Consider the following 13,605-nt stretch of genomic DNA (forward strand, 5'->3'; position numbering starts at 1 on the left):
GATCACTGAAATCTCTGAGTTTTCACACAAAGAACACCTGAACATGTCAAACTGGTTGCATAGTAGAACCCTCATTGTAAAAACGTCATAGTATGGTGTGTTGCTCAAAAAACATTAGGACCTGGCTGTCTAGGGTCGCAGAGGAGCAACACAAAAACAGGACAAACACTGGTTTCCAGGGGGTTAGGAGGCTATTTATTTGAAAGAGGAAGTTTACAACAACACAACATGTGAGCAGAAAAATCACAAAGTCTGTCTTTAGTTCAGCTGAAAACATTAGTTTTTGTCTTTTTTATTGACCAAACTTTTCAGGAAGTAGATGAATAATTAAAGCTCTCATGTAGAAGTCCAACTTATTTTGGATCCTTGTGGAGAGTTTAATCTTAGAGTTTGTAAAGCTGTTGAGTTTTTAGAGTTACATGGATTGTTTTGACATTTAATAACCGAGTCCTGAAATAAAATTAATTCAATTCAAATTTTTCAATTTAATTTTATTTATACAGCACCAATTACAGTAAAATTGTCTCGAGACGCTTTACAGAACCCATATGCCTGAACCCCAGAGCAGCCCTAAGGTGACAGTGGCAGGAAAACACCCTTTTAACAAGGAAAAAAACTAATTACAGTTGTGGATTTGTGTCATTTAGTATGGACTAAACAAATAACAGCATCTGAACCTTAAATCCAGTGAGACGACCATCTTCAGTCCAGGCCAGTCAGAGAACTTCAAGACCTTCCATCAGCTGGACCAGATGTGGCATCATCTGCCTCTGAACATCTGGATGGCAGGAGAAAAGACAGAAATCAAACACAGATCACACAAATACAATTTATTCACTTTCATCATTTTATAAAAGTAGCATGAACTTTATTAAAACTTGACAACATCAGTAATGAAAGCAAATGTTTTTATCTTGTGTTGAAGCTAAATTTAAAGTCAATTTTAATGACAGTTTATCCTGAGAGGAGTGAGAATGGAGCTTTTCTTTCCTTTTTAGAATATTTCCTCAAAATATTCTGTTTATTATTGGCTTTAGAAGCATTTTTCTTTACTTATTTATTTTTAGATACCTCAGACTGATGCACTTTGCTGGTTTGCAGATAATTTCATGTACAATGACAATAAAGATCTTCTATTATAACATATTTTGCTAAAACAAGAACTGAAACCTTCTCAACCATCTCTCAGTCTGCAAAATTCCAACTGTGACAAAGAATTATCTGATGTAGTTATTATTCTAATCTTTAGTGAACCAGCCCTGGAATTAATAAAAATCTGTATATGGATATGATTTTCTCTGATGGGACCACTATGGAAGCCGTAGTAATTATTAACTATCCTTGAAGGGAAAGATTGGGTCTTCATTCAGGTGGATAAAAAAATGCTCTTCCTTTAAAAAAAACAAAAACCTGCATCCAATAAAGTAAATCTCTTCTGCACTGCACACATTCTACACTTTTGTATAACTCTGGATGTCAGAGTAAAGGCAGACAGATCCACTAATCAGCCACAACATTCTGACCACTGACAGCTGAAGTGAACAACATCCATCATCTTGTTCTAATGCAATGTTCTGCTGGGAAACCTTGACATTCATGTGGATGTTTGACATGTACCACCACCTAAACACTGCAGGACAAACAACCCCCTAGTCTCCATGGCAACAGCAGTCCTTGATGCCAGCTGCCACCCTCAGCAGGACAAATTAAACTGCTCAGGAGTGGTCCGAGGAACACGACAGAACTAAGCTGTTCACCTGGGTTCCACACTCCCCACATCCACATCTGATGGAGCATCTGTGGGATGGTCCAGGATCAGCCTGGTCTAGGTAGGACCCACCCTGCAACCCACAGGATCCACAGAATCCACAGGATCCCCAGAGGTTCTGATGAACCACTGGGTCAGAGGAGTTTTAGCAGCATAAAGGGACCAACACAGTATTAGTGAGGTGGTCAGAATGTTCTACTGTTATATTGTCATGCTGATTATATGATCAGTAAATGTTACCATCAATTATAACGTCCACATTGATCAGGAAAAAAACAACAACTATCAGTTCATTCAGTAACTGTGGGGTTAAACCTAAAAACACAGACCTCAACAGCAGTTTGTTTCAAAGCAGAACACCAGCTGGTTTTCACTAAAGAAGCTTTCAGAGCAACAATTAAATGACAGTTTTGTTCTCATTAAGTTCAGAGTCAGAATCAGCCAAAACAATGTTTACACACATCAGGAAAAGAAAAACTTTTATAAATATTTCATTTGTATAAGTACTTCTATACATATAGATTCCTCTTTCTAAGTTTGATCAAATCACGTTAACTCTGTGTCCTGTTGTACGATGTTTTCCCAACAGATGGCGCTACCCTCATGAATGGAGCATCAACAAGTGACGTCTACAACACAACAGAAATGTCTGGAAGCCAGTGGCCACCACTTTGAGCACCTCTTGTAATTGTAGAGGCCAGAGATAACTTTTATTAATCTCCTGATGTCTGAATAAATTTGGTATTGAAATATTTATGCTAGTTTTTCTTTTCCTGATGTGTGTAAACATTATTTTGGCTGACTCTGTATGATGGGTTTCGGACAGGTCACCAGGCAACATCTTTTTATAATAATAACAAACATACCTGCATTCTACAGGAGTGATTTTCCTCATGTGCAGGTAAAGATGTGTGAGGAGCTTAGAGATGACAGGAGCAGGAGTCATCCTCACTAATTCAGCTTCCACCTACAAACAGAAAGACCACAAACAAACACACTGATATACTCTCAAACGTTCAACCTCACAGCCTCAAAATATCTGTTTAGGAAGTGTTGTGTTTCTAAATTCTGCTGAAAGCATTGGCAGACATTCTCTTACAAGGTTGTGTAAAAAGCAGCCTGTCCTCTGAGCTACTGAGAAATCTTCCTGAACAAAGTTTCTACGTGTAAATCGGCTCAACAAAAACTAAAGCCTCAGTCAGAGATAACGGGTATCGCAAATTACCAACAACTTTCTTTGTTAACTCTGACTTTCTGCTTCAACCTCACATAAAAAGGGGAGTTTAACTCGTCAGGTGACTGAAAATGAACGGCTTGTGCAGTTCTAGATCCAAAAGTAGGATGTTTCAACTCATGTTTTACTACAAATACATGCAATAATAAATAAATAAAATGGCTAATTGTTAGTTTATTCACTATTAATGTCACTTTATATACTGGATTGAACTTGAGCAGTGGAAGAGAGAAGGAATTTAATGAAATTATGCAGATTCAGAGAGGTAATGTTGCGCAATGTTACGTTAAGCGCGGTTTAATTCAAACCAGCTCAATGTTAAACTTCAGTGCAGCTCAACGGGTTTCAGTTAACCTTAAAGTAAAATAACTTTTTTAAAAGCTAAAATACACAGCAGAGAAATACAGGTTGAGAAGTTCATTTTAATAATGAGTACAGCTGCAGCAGCAACTAACACAGGTGTTCAGCGGTAAGTTAGCCACCTGTAGTGATGGTCCTCTGATACCCGAGGCTTCGACACATGCGCTGTAGCTCATGAAGCAAACGTATCGAGCCACTGTGGCGAGGCGTGGTTTGGTCACGTGACTCATGACGTTTTAACCACTTCAGTGACGTTTGAAGCACTCTCTCTCTCTCTCTCTCTCTATATATATATATATATATATATATATAGAGAGAGAGAGAGAGAGAGAGAGAGAGAGAGAGAAGAGAGAGTTGGGAATATATATATATATATATATATATATATATATATATATATATATATATATATATATATATATATATATATATATATATATATATATATACACACATATATATTCCCAACTCACCACCCCCATGACACAACACCTGGCACAGAACCTTGTCAGGTGCTTAGCTGACAGACTACAAACCAAAGAAAAAAACTGTTCACTGACTGTTGCTACACTTGTGGCTCTGCAGTTCAAAACTTTTGGATTCACCAATCAGAGTGGCAGCCAGTGTGAAAGAACGTTTAATAACAGAATGCACAACAATTAACATAAAGAATGCCAAGCAGCAGTCATCTACATCACAAGCACCACCGCAGCCTCGTCCTCCACCACCAGCAGCACCTTCCACAGGTATTTTTTTTTCACTTCTGAATAGGGAATGACTGACATTTCTGGTGATGATGATGATGATCTTCAATATTTTTCAGTTCAACTGTGGAGCCTATTAGACGAAGACGCAAGTAGAGCCTGGCAAATGCAAAGCGCCACAGCAAATGCAATTGTAGAAAGAACGGCAGACCCACTGGCTTACTGGGCAACCCACAAAACCGTTTACCCAAACTTGTACAATGGAGCCAAACATTTCCTGTGTACCTCAGCCTTATCTGTGCCGTGTGAACAGGTTTTTTTTCTAAGGCTGGGGAGATAGTGAGTAAAAGAAGGAACTGCTTGAGTCCCAAAACTGTTGATAAATTATTTCTCAATACAAACTCAAAACCAGTTACATAAGCACACCCTCTTTACTGACCTCTTTACCAATAAACCCCAAGACATACTTGTCTTGGGGTTTATTAGTCAAAATCCATAATAATCTATATATAATCTTTATTTGCACCAGCCCCATGTGAAAATCAGTCTGTATTTGTAGAGCATCTCATGAATGTAGCAGCACCGTTTAAATGTTTCATAACACAGAATATAAGTAAAGAGTATATAGGGTTACAGACAAACATGGCAAATAAGAAAAGTGCTCTTCAATAGTTATTCATTATTATTACTAGTAATATTATTTTTGTGTCCACTAGAACTCATACAATCATCTAGTGTAGTCAAAGAGGAATGTGTGCATGGCGAATCAAATTCAAAACAATCCATGAACCAACGACCACATCTTGACTGCACTTCATTTTATTGACCACTAGATGTCCTACTCGAGCACTGTGTGTCATTGAGGCCTCGAGTAATGAACCATGCTTTGAATGAAGTGTCGAAGCTTCAACAAAGCCTCGATCAGCCATCACTAGCCACCTGTGTTAATTAGCCCGCTAGCTAACGCGTCCGGACCAACTGCTCAAACACGACAAAACACAACTCTTCACAAGTCGCTGACTTAACGTACAACAAATCAACGCCACTGGTTAGAAGTATTTATCTTCTTACCGCGTTTTACTGCAAAAACAAGGTAAACAGCAGCCAGAGATGCTACCAGACGTGCCGACCATAGCTACAGATAGAAGACTAGATATGCTAGCGCGCTGTAGCAGCCGGCTAAGCTACGTACCTACTGTCCTATCTACTTATTGATATCTATGGTAGCTATGCTAGTATGGACTTGGGGAGCCATATAACCCAGAATGCATTTCGCGCCGACCAGCGGGAAAGGCGGAAGAGGAAGCTTTCAGAGGTAGCAGAAGTTTTTTGGGGGGAATACTACTGTTATTATGATACAAAATGTAGTTTTCAGATTATTTCAGGCGAGAAAGTAGTTGTTTGAACGTCAAATATGTGGTCAATTTATTAAGATGAAGCCTGATTAAAAATGTACTCCAACTGTTGAGGAGATGTGAGCGTCCAGGTTAGACAGCTATGACCGGACGTTCAGCGCTCACTGTAGCCGCCGAGAGCAGCCGGCAAGACTTTCTGAAATCTGCCGCTGGCTCTGATGGTTCTATAGCTGTTAAACGGGGATTGAATTGCATAAAGTTTGGTTAACGCCTGTGCAAACTACTGTTAAATCTACTTGTCTCCTAAATTCATGTCCGAAGCGTGAAGACCTGAGAAGTGAAAATTTGCTAATTAATGCTAACTATCACAGCTAATAGTGAACTGTGTTATCTTTAGCTAAACCAGACAGACAGTTGGGTTATCCACGTTTTTGTTCTAAATTAATTTATTGAACATTTCAGTTACTTTTCAACTACTTAAATTGAAGCTGAGCAGAATTAAGTAAATATTTTTTTCGTGATGTGTTTGACAGACAATGAAACGGAGAGGAGACACAGAGCACTTTTTCATGAAGAGAAGTCAGTAGGACAGAGCAGGACAGACTGACAGCTCCAGAGAGGACCAGGGTCAGTCTGAATGCAGCCAGGGACCATCATGTGTTGTTGAGCCAAACATCCAGGACCAGAGCAGCAACCATCAACCTCCAGGTGAAAGTACAGACATGAGAAAAGCCATGCACTTGTATTTATACCATATACTATTATTTATTTTTTGTTCTGTCATAGTTGGGTGAATTAAATGACTAAATTACCAACTCTAAATGATTAAACTGATGGCATTGAATTCTGTGCAGTTTTTAATTGTGTCTTTGTTAAATGTCTGCAATTTATGCCACATTATAAAATTGTATTTTTTTTAAATAAATGTAACGTTGGTTAAAGAGGTATTAACTCTGTTTCAATCCATACCTTTAGATGCACCAGTGGAGGAGCCGGATACTTCTGACCCTGATGACTGTTCAGAATGGGATGGCAGCAGCAGTAGCAGACACGTACCAAATACTGGGCCTATATTTGCTATACCTAAAGGTCCCCAAGGTGATTATTCAACACAAAATGTAATTAATGTACCATTTAGCAACATTTGAAGCTTGAAGACATCAGTATGCTATTTGAAAATGATCATTGCTCAACAATGACCTAGTCCTACACTATTTTAACAACGTCTGTGAAGATTTATTCTACAGACTAATTTTGAAACTTTTAAATATTAACAGATATTTCTCAGACAAGAGCTACAGGCCCAACACAGCCAGTCTTGACAACTTTCCCTCTCACACAAGGACGGAGTAGATGGAGAGCCTTTAACAGCGGCTGGTACAAAGACTACACGTGGCTTGAGTATTCTCAGTGCCAGGACACTGCACATTGTTTTGCATGCAGGCATTTCTCACTCCCTTCTGCTCCTGAGACGACATTTTCCTCGAGTGTTGGATTTTCTAACTGGAAAAAAGCCATGTACAAGGATGGAGGGTTCCAGATGCATGCCAAAGCAGAACACCATCTGAATGCCATGGTGGCATGGACAGAGTATAAAAGGGGTAATGAAAATAATACATCTTTACTTCAAGAGATGGATAAACAATACAAAAAAAGGTGGAAGAAAATAGAAAGTATATAAAGACAACTGCTGATGTCCTGCTCTGCACAGCCACCCAAAACATTGCACAGCGTGGCCACCGAGAGTCAGAAGGCTCCGGCAACAAAGGGAACACAAAAGTTTCCTGCATTTTGAACATGCTGATAAGCTTGATGCCACTGGGCTAACAGAAAAAATTGTGAATAGCCTCCAAAAATATGGATTGGAATGGAAAGAAGAGCTGGTTGGGCGAGGTTACGATGGGGCCTCTGATGAGCGGTAGACCAACGGTGTATCTGCACGGATACAGTCTCAGGCTCAGCAAGCTTTTTATGTGCACTGTAATGCACATTGTCTCAGTTTGGTGATTGTGGACACTGTGAAAGCAGTGCTGGAGGCATCATGCTTTTTTTCTTTGATTCGACAGCAGGCCGGATTTGGCCCGTGGACCTGACTTTGGACATGCCTGCTTTAACAGCTCAGTTTGGAGAAAAGATTGAACCTCTCTAAACACCAAAGGAATTCCCTGAAGGATTTATTTTGTAAAGCTATGAGTTGGCCTAATCAGCACTTTACACCTGCATTTGGACTTTTTTTAGTTTTAAAATGTAGTTTCATTGTAACTGTGTATATGCCACTATTCCAAGGTGTATTTACTATAATGATTTCTTTTGTAATAAAGGAAAAACAAGGCAGAAAGTATCATAATGCTTCAATGTAGTCAGATATAAAACAAAAAAAAAAAAATCAAATGTAGCGTTTTGGCATCAAATTATGGAACTCTTCTAAACAGTCTTGGAGATGTTACCTATTAAATGTGAGCTTTAGAGACTGTGTTGTATAGCTAATATATAATTTATAAATTACGTCTAATTAATAAATATAATTCATAAACTGCACTGGTTTCTCAGAGCCATTTTGAACTTAAAAAGCATGTCCATGGTGAGGAACCCTAAAAGTTTCCTTGAAGTTCTACTGTTAAAGGTGGACCAGAATAAAATGCAGTGAAGTCTGGAGGAGATAAAAGCATGCCGACCTTTTCTAAGTCCGCAGCAGAGAGCAATGAACTCATCTTGTTCCGCTGTCCCAGCTGGTGAAAGCTGGACTGAACCGCTTTAGTCACTGAGGCATCAAAAGACTACTCAGAGTAAAAAATAACACAGATTACATTCTTCTTTTATGAAGACTACTTAGTAAAGGACTTAGATTCCAAGAGGGATCATCATCAGTGCTTCTGCCTTGTTTATTAATGAACTATTAAGGGCTGATTATAGCACCAGTAAGCATGAAGTCACAGCAGATTTTGAGCTTTTATGTCTTCAAGGAAAGTAACATGAGGTTCTCCAAAAAAAAAATCACATTACAAAGCAGTGCTTCTCCATTAATTTGGCTCAACATGCTGCCTTAGTTGCCGTTTTCTGACTTCCTGCTGCTTTTCAAGGTGACCTTAGCAGTTGCTGAGGCAATTTGCGGCCTTGAGTTTTGTCTCAGAGGCCCGATGGCTCCAGTATGACCAAATCTGAGGTCCAGAGGGTGGAGATAAGAGGTGGAGGAGGTCACGGTGGTGGGCTGAGGGTTCAGTTTCACATGATCGTCAGACTCTGTGTTAAGGAAGCACCGGCAGACACAGAAACCTTCTCTGACTCAGACAGGAAGACGATCTCTGCTCCTTGCATGTATTTCCAGTGCTGGGACCATGTGACTCATGAACAGACCCTGATTTACTCCAACACTCCCCCAACTCTCTCCTCTTACCCTCCTCTCCTCCCCCAGTCACACCCCTCTATGGTTGGGTGGGTGTTGTCAGGCCGTCAGCCAATGACATGACGGCGTTCACCCTTTGAAACAAACCCTGATAAATCAGTGTGTGTCAGTGCAGAGAGCAAAACACAGAGGAGGAGGTGGTAGGGGGAATGAAATGATTACAGATAAACTAGAGGCATGTTTGTAAGGAAACATGGGTGTGATGATGAAGAAAAGACTGCGTATGAATAATCCAAGGCACTTCCAAACCACCTTTCCATGTGTTTATTTAGATTTAGGCAGTGATTGCTATGTATCTGCTGTTGTTTTATGGTAGAAAGTGTCTGATGTACAGAAAATAGTGGAAAAACCAGTGTTGCATGTAACTGACCTCTGGTGCAAAAGTCACAGTGCAAAGTTCTTCAACTGCTTTCTGTTTTACATGTCGGGTACAGAACATTTTGTTGTTGTTTTTTGCTCGGTGCACAGAACACAATCAACCTAATGCTATTCCAGCAGCACAGTAGCACACAAAAAATCATTAAAAAAGACAAGAAAAACAGAGAAACAAGTAGTAAAAACAACATGAAAATGATAAATAGTACCACACTATGCTAATATAAGTTTGCTGCTCTTGCTTTTGTGTTAGCTGATGGAAAAACACAAAATGAAGTCTTTTTTCTCCAATTTTCTTTGTCCAAACTGCACAAAAACTAAACAGAGAAAAGTACATTCTCTGAGGGGTTCTGCCTTCATTACAGTCAAGTTTAAGTGACCAGAATTTTGCTTATGCTCAAAGCTGCCAAAAAGAAGTCTTTTGTTAGAGGATCCACAGGCAGCACTGTCAACAGCTTTCACTACTTAATGCCAAGAAAATGGAACCCATGAGAGTTTGTTCAGTGTGTTCTTTGGATTATCTGGAGTGGAGTTGGATGGCAGCAGAAAAATCACAAAACTTAATGCTTCTACTCATAAATTCATTGAATTTGTTGTTTTTCTCTGTAGTTGCTTTTAATGTTTAAGTGTTTGATGCTTTTATACCTTTTATTTGTTTGTTTTTATTATTTGCCTTTTACCTATAAAGTGTGTTTGAGTGCCCAGAAAAGCGCTATACAAATAAAATGCATTATTATTATTATTATTATTATTATTATTATTATTATTATTATTATTATTATTATTATTATTATTATTATTATTATTATTATTATTAGAATAGAATAATACTTTACTTTGTAACAGCAGCATGTTAAGACACAGACAACCCATAAACCCAACAGAACACCAACACTAATATCATCAGGTGTGACCATATGCATAACTTAGAAATGAGAAAAATTAAAACATTATTCTTATTCTTCTTATTATATTGACCTTAATGTTTAAATTAGTCTGGGAAATTTGTCATTTTAGTTTAATATCACTACAATATATACAATTGGAAAGCACTTTGGATCAATTCCTGTTGTTTAAAATGTGCTTTGTAAATAAATTTTACTCAACTGAAATGAAAAGCAGGTTCCAAACTGAGATCAGTGTCTGAATGGAGGAAGTTGAAAATCTGCAAGTCCCCTAATAGGTTGCTGATACAAAATCCATTCGAAAGAGAAGCTGGTATTTTCAGTTTAAGTTTTAACTTCAAGTTTTCTTCGGTATCGCTACAGAATCCAGTCTGAAAGGGGCTAGAAGGTAAAATTAAGAAACGACATGTCTTTTGGCCTTATTTCGTCACTCAGCAGACGCATATCTCACAATAGAACTGAAAGCTTTTTTGAACGTGTTTTCAAGAGTGTGGAAAGACTCGACTACATCGATATTTTAAACACTGAATGTGGTCAACTTTTCTCGAACAATCAGTTCATTTCAGTGTCAGAAGGCGTCCTGACTGATTAATGCTAATGGGTCAGTTGCATTAGACTGGTCGGCTAAGTTTAGGATGGAAGTTAAAGTTGTGTTTAATCTGCTGAACATCCCAGACTGAAGGTGTGAAAATAACAATAAATCACTGCAGAAATGCAAAAAATCAGCAAGTATTTATCAAATTTGAGCTACAAACAGTTCTTTATTTGTTTTTTATGGTTTGTGTGTTCCTGGGGTTAATGAAAATCATACGACTGTGTTCTATTAAATACTACATCCCCACATGGATGCTGTTACTCCTGTAGTTCAGAGCACTGCATCCATACCTTTATTTGCACCAGAAGTATATATAGAGAACTTCTTTCGAAGCTGTTTTTGTCCTGGGTTGGATGTGCACGCTCTCGTGTAGCTTCAGTTGCATGCACGGCTTCAGATTATCTTTACTGCTGTTTGCTTATCTACTAAAAGGAACAGATAGAACACACAAGCCTATGAAAGTCCAGACAGTTTCTCTCTGATTCTGTGAAGCTAAACTTGTGTGTCTTCATCTCAGCCTGCTTTCCTGATATCAGCTATTAGAGTCAATAAAGCTATATGACCTTGTAATGCACAGACAGAACAATGAGCAGATAAGTCCTGTCATTACTGCATTAGTAGTAGTGAAGTATTACTTGATTTTGTGCCAGTTGGCATGAGTAACAGGATTACTATTGATCACTTTGTGCAAGTGACATCAGAGTGACGATACAGGATGTTGAAAACTAGATTTAGAGCCTGACCAACCAAATCTGCAATAAACTGCACACATTAAAGGAGACGCTCAGATTTATCTTGCATTTCGTATTGTGCAATCGCATATTTGTAGCTCTGTCAAAGCATATGAATAGATATTTGTACCTGTATCCCAGGAAGAGGATCTAATCTTATCTCATGTTCAGAGTCCACAGGTGTAAGCCCAGGTCAGGGCCTTATTTGGACGAGCTCAGCACTCACATTGTGTCTCTCTGTGTGCCGTGTAGAGCGACAAACAATGCTTGCACTCTGGCGTTTGAGCATGAAATAGTGTTAACGTCTTATATAAGAGGCGCATACTTCCACACTGCTGTAGCTGTGGGCGCAGACACACTGTCATGAAGATGTATGAGGCACAAAAATATTTGATGGAAAAGTCTTGTGGAGGCCCCAGATATGACTCACATGTTGGCTGCTGCTCAGTGGCAGAGATTTACAGCAGATATGGAACGTCTACAGTGTCTGAGAAACTACACTAATGGACAGCATATATGTACATGTACACATAAAAAAAGTGCTGATTAACTGATATTTATGCTGAGTTTGGAGGCCTCTGATGAATATTACTTCACAAACACACACCTCTCTCCTGCTAATCTTTATTCAAACCACAGATGTGCACAACACGAGTGTCCTGCTGCCCTAAATTGCACCATGTAATTTAGACATAATTGCACACATATGCTTGCATGCACATCCATTCATGCGCACATGCATTTTGATAGAGAGTGGAAATTCCTGCACAGTGGCATTCATAGCAACTTTGCAGTCCCTGGTGGGTTTTATGATTAAGCTCCGTCCACTGATGTCAGGTTTCATGTTGGGTTTCTGCAGCTTTTGAAGGCCAGCACTGCTATGACAAACTCTCAGCGGTCAATCGTCTGTTTTCAACGGCAATTTTCATGCTTTTATTTTTAGCCACGCTAGCGGCATAGCTCTGTGGATGAAGATGTTGGTTCACCTCTCCAGTCCAAACAAAAACATTTCAACAAGTATGAGATGGGTTGCCGTGAAATTTAGTACAGACATTAATAGCTACCAGACGCTGTACTGTCCTGACTTTGGGGATTCTTTTTTTTTTGTGGCTTGTAACAGATTAAACACTTCACTTCTACAGAAGCATATTTTAGCATCTACTAGATGGACTGTGCCACAATTTAAGAGAAATTAATGGTTTCCAGAGGAGCTAAAACAGAGTTGGGTGCATTTCCATTAAACTTGTGACCCTTCAGAGAATGAACTTTACTTGATTTCTGACTAAGTTCCTGCAAAACGAATGACATCAACATCAACCGCCGCTGTATTTTGTTATCTAGTTCTTTTAATACAATGATAGCATGCTAAATAGCAGCATCATGGCCATGTTAGCATTCACTCAGTTAGAGATCAGCTGTAGTTTCCTACTCTTACTGACACCATGGGCCAATACAGACATTTTCCAGTGGAAGCCAGTAATAGTCAATTATTTGTGCTCATAGTCACAAACTGTGCATCACCAGATCAACTCTCTCATTAATTATTGATGCATATGAGGGAGGTTAAAGACTGATGCAACCACAACCTCCCACCTGCCTCACCTCTCTCCTCCCTCATGGCTGCGTCACTCACTCAGCAGGTCAGGGGAACTGCTGATGACAGCATGCCGGTCTTGCACACATCCTTTGATCAAACCACAAAGTACAAAACCGTGATGCTGTCATCACCAAGCCGGTGCACATCCTGCAGCTGCTACCAAACACTTCTAGTTAAGGAAAAAAAAAATTAACATACACTACTGGTCAGAAGTTGTAGAGCACCCCAATTTTTCCACTTTCTTATTGGTAATTATGGTGGTAATTATGCATATTAAAGTCCCATTGTACTCTGAAATGAAAGCAGAGAACAAATAAAGAAATTAAGTAAAAAATATTATAAACCAAAATGTATTCTAAACTTTTGACTCATCAAAGTAGCCTCCTTTGACAGATATAACAGCTGAACACTCTAGTGGCATTCTTTCCACAATGGAAATCAAGTATTCTTCAGAAAGTTCTTCCCAACTCTGTTGCAGAAGTTCCCATAAACTTGTAGGTTGTTTTGCTTCTACTTTTCTGTCCAGTTTATCCCAAACCAGCTTGATGGGGTTGAAGTCTGAAGACTGTGTTGGACAC

The 13,605-nt window shown here is 39.0% G+C and overlaps 2 long non-coding RNA genes across 3 annotated transcripts; one reads left to right on the forward strand and one right to left on the reverse strand.

The window, feature by feature from the left end:
* Nucleotides 1-49: 49 nt before the first annotated feature.
* Nucleotides 50-5,284, reverse strand: LOC129347391 (uncharacterized). Of its 2 annotated transcripts, XR_008599477.1 has the most exons (4): nucleotides 5,138-5,283; nucleotides 2,635-2,735; nucleotides 1,758-1,897; nucleotides 50-778 (listed from the first exon to the last, which is right to left on the reverse strand). It is a non-coding gene; the product is annotated as an uncharacterized LOC129347391 (long non-coding RNA). The 2 variants fall into 2 exon arrangements; XR_008599478.1 differs by lacking the exon at nucleotides 1,758-1,897 and having other exon boundaries at nucleotides 5,138-5,284.
* On the forward strand, nucleotides 5,278-9,938 carry LOC111577891 (uncharacterized). The gene is made up of 4 exons (XR_002746953.3): nucleotides 5,278-5,381; nucleotides 5,955-6,129; nucleotides 6,397-6,519; nucleotides 6,699-9,938. It is a non-coding gene; the product is annotated as an uncharacterized LOC111577891 (long non-coding RNA).
* The last annotated feature ends 3,667 nt before the right edge of the window (nucleotides 9,939-13,605 follow it).

The sequence above is a fragment of the Amphiprion ocellaris genome, chromosome 18, assembly GCF_022539595.1.
Source record: "Amphiprion ocellaris isolate individual 3 ecotype Okinawa chromosome 18, ASM2253959v1, whole genome shotgun sequence".
Classification (NCBI taxonomy): Eukaryota; Metazoa; Chordata; class Actinopteri; family Pomacentridae; genus Amphiprion; species Amphiprion ocellaris.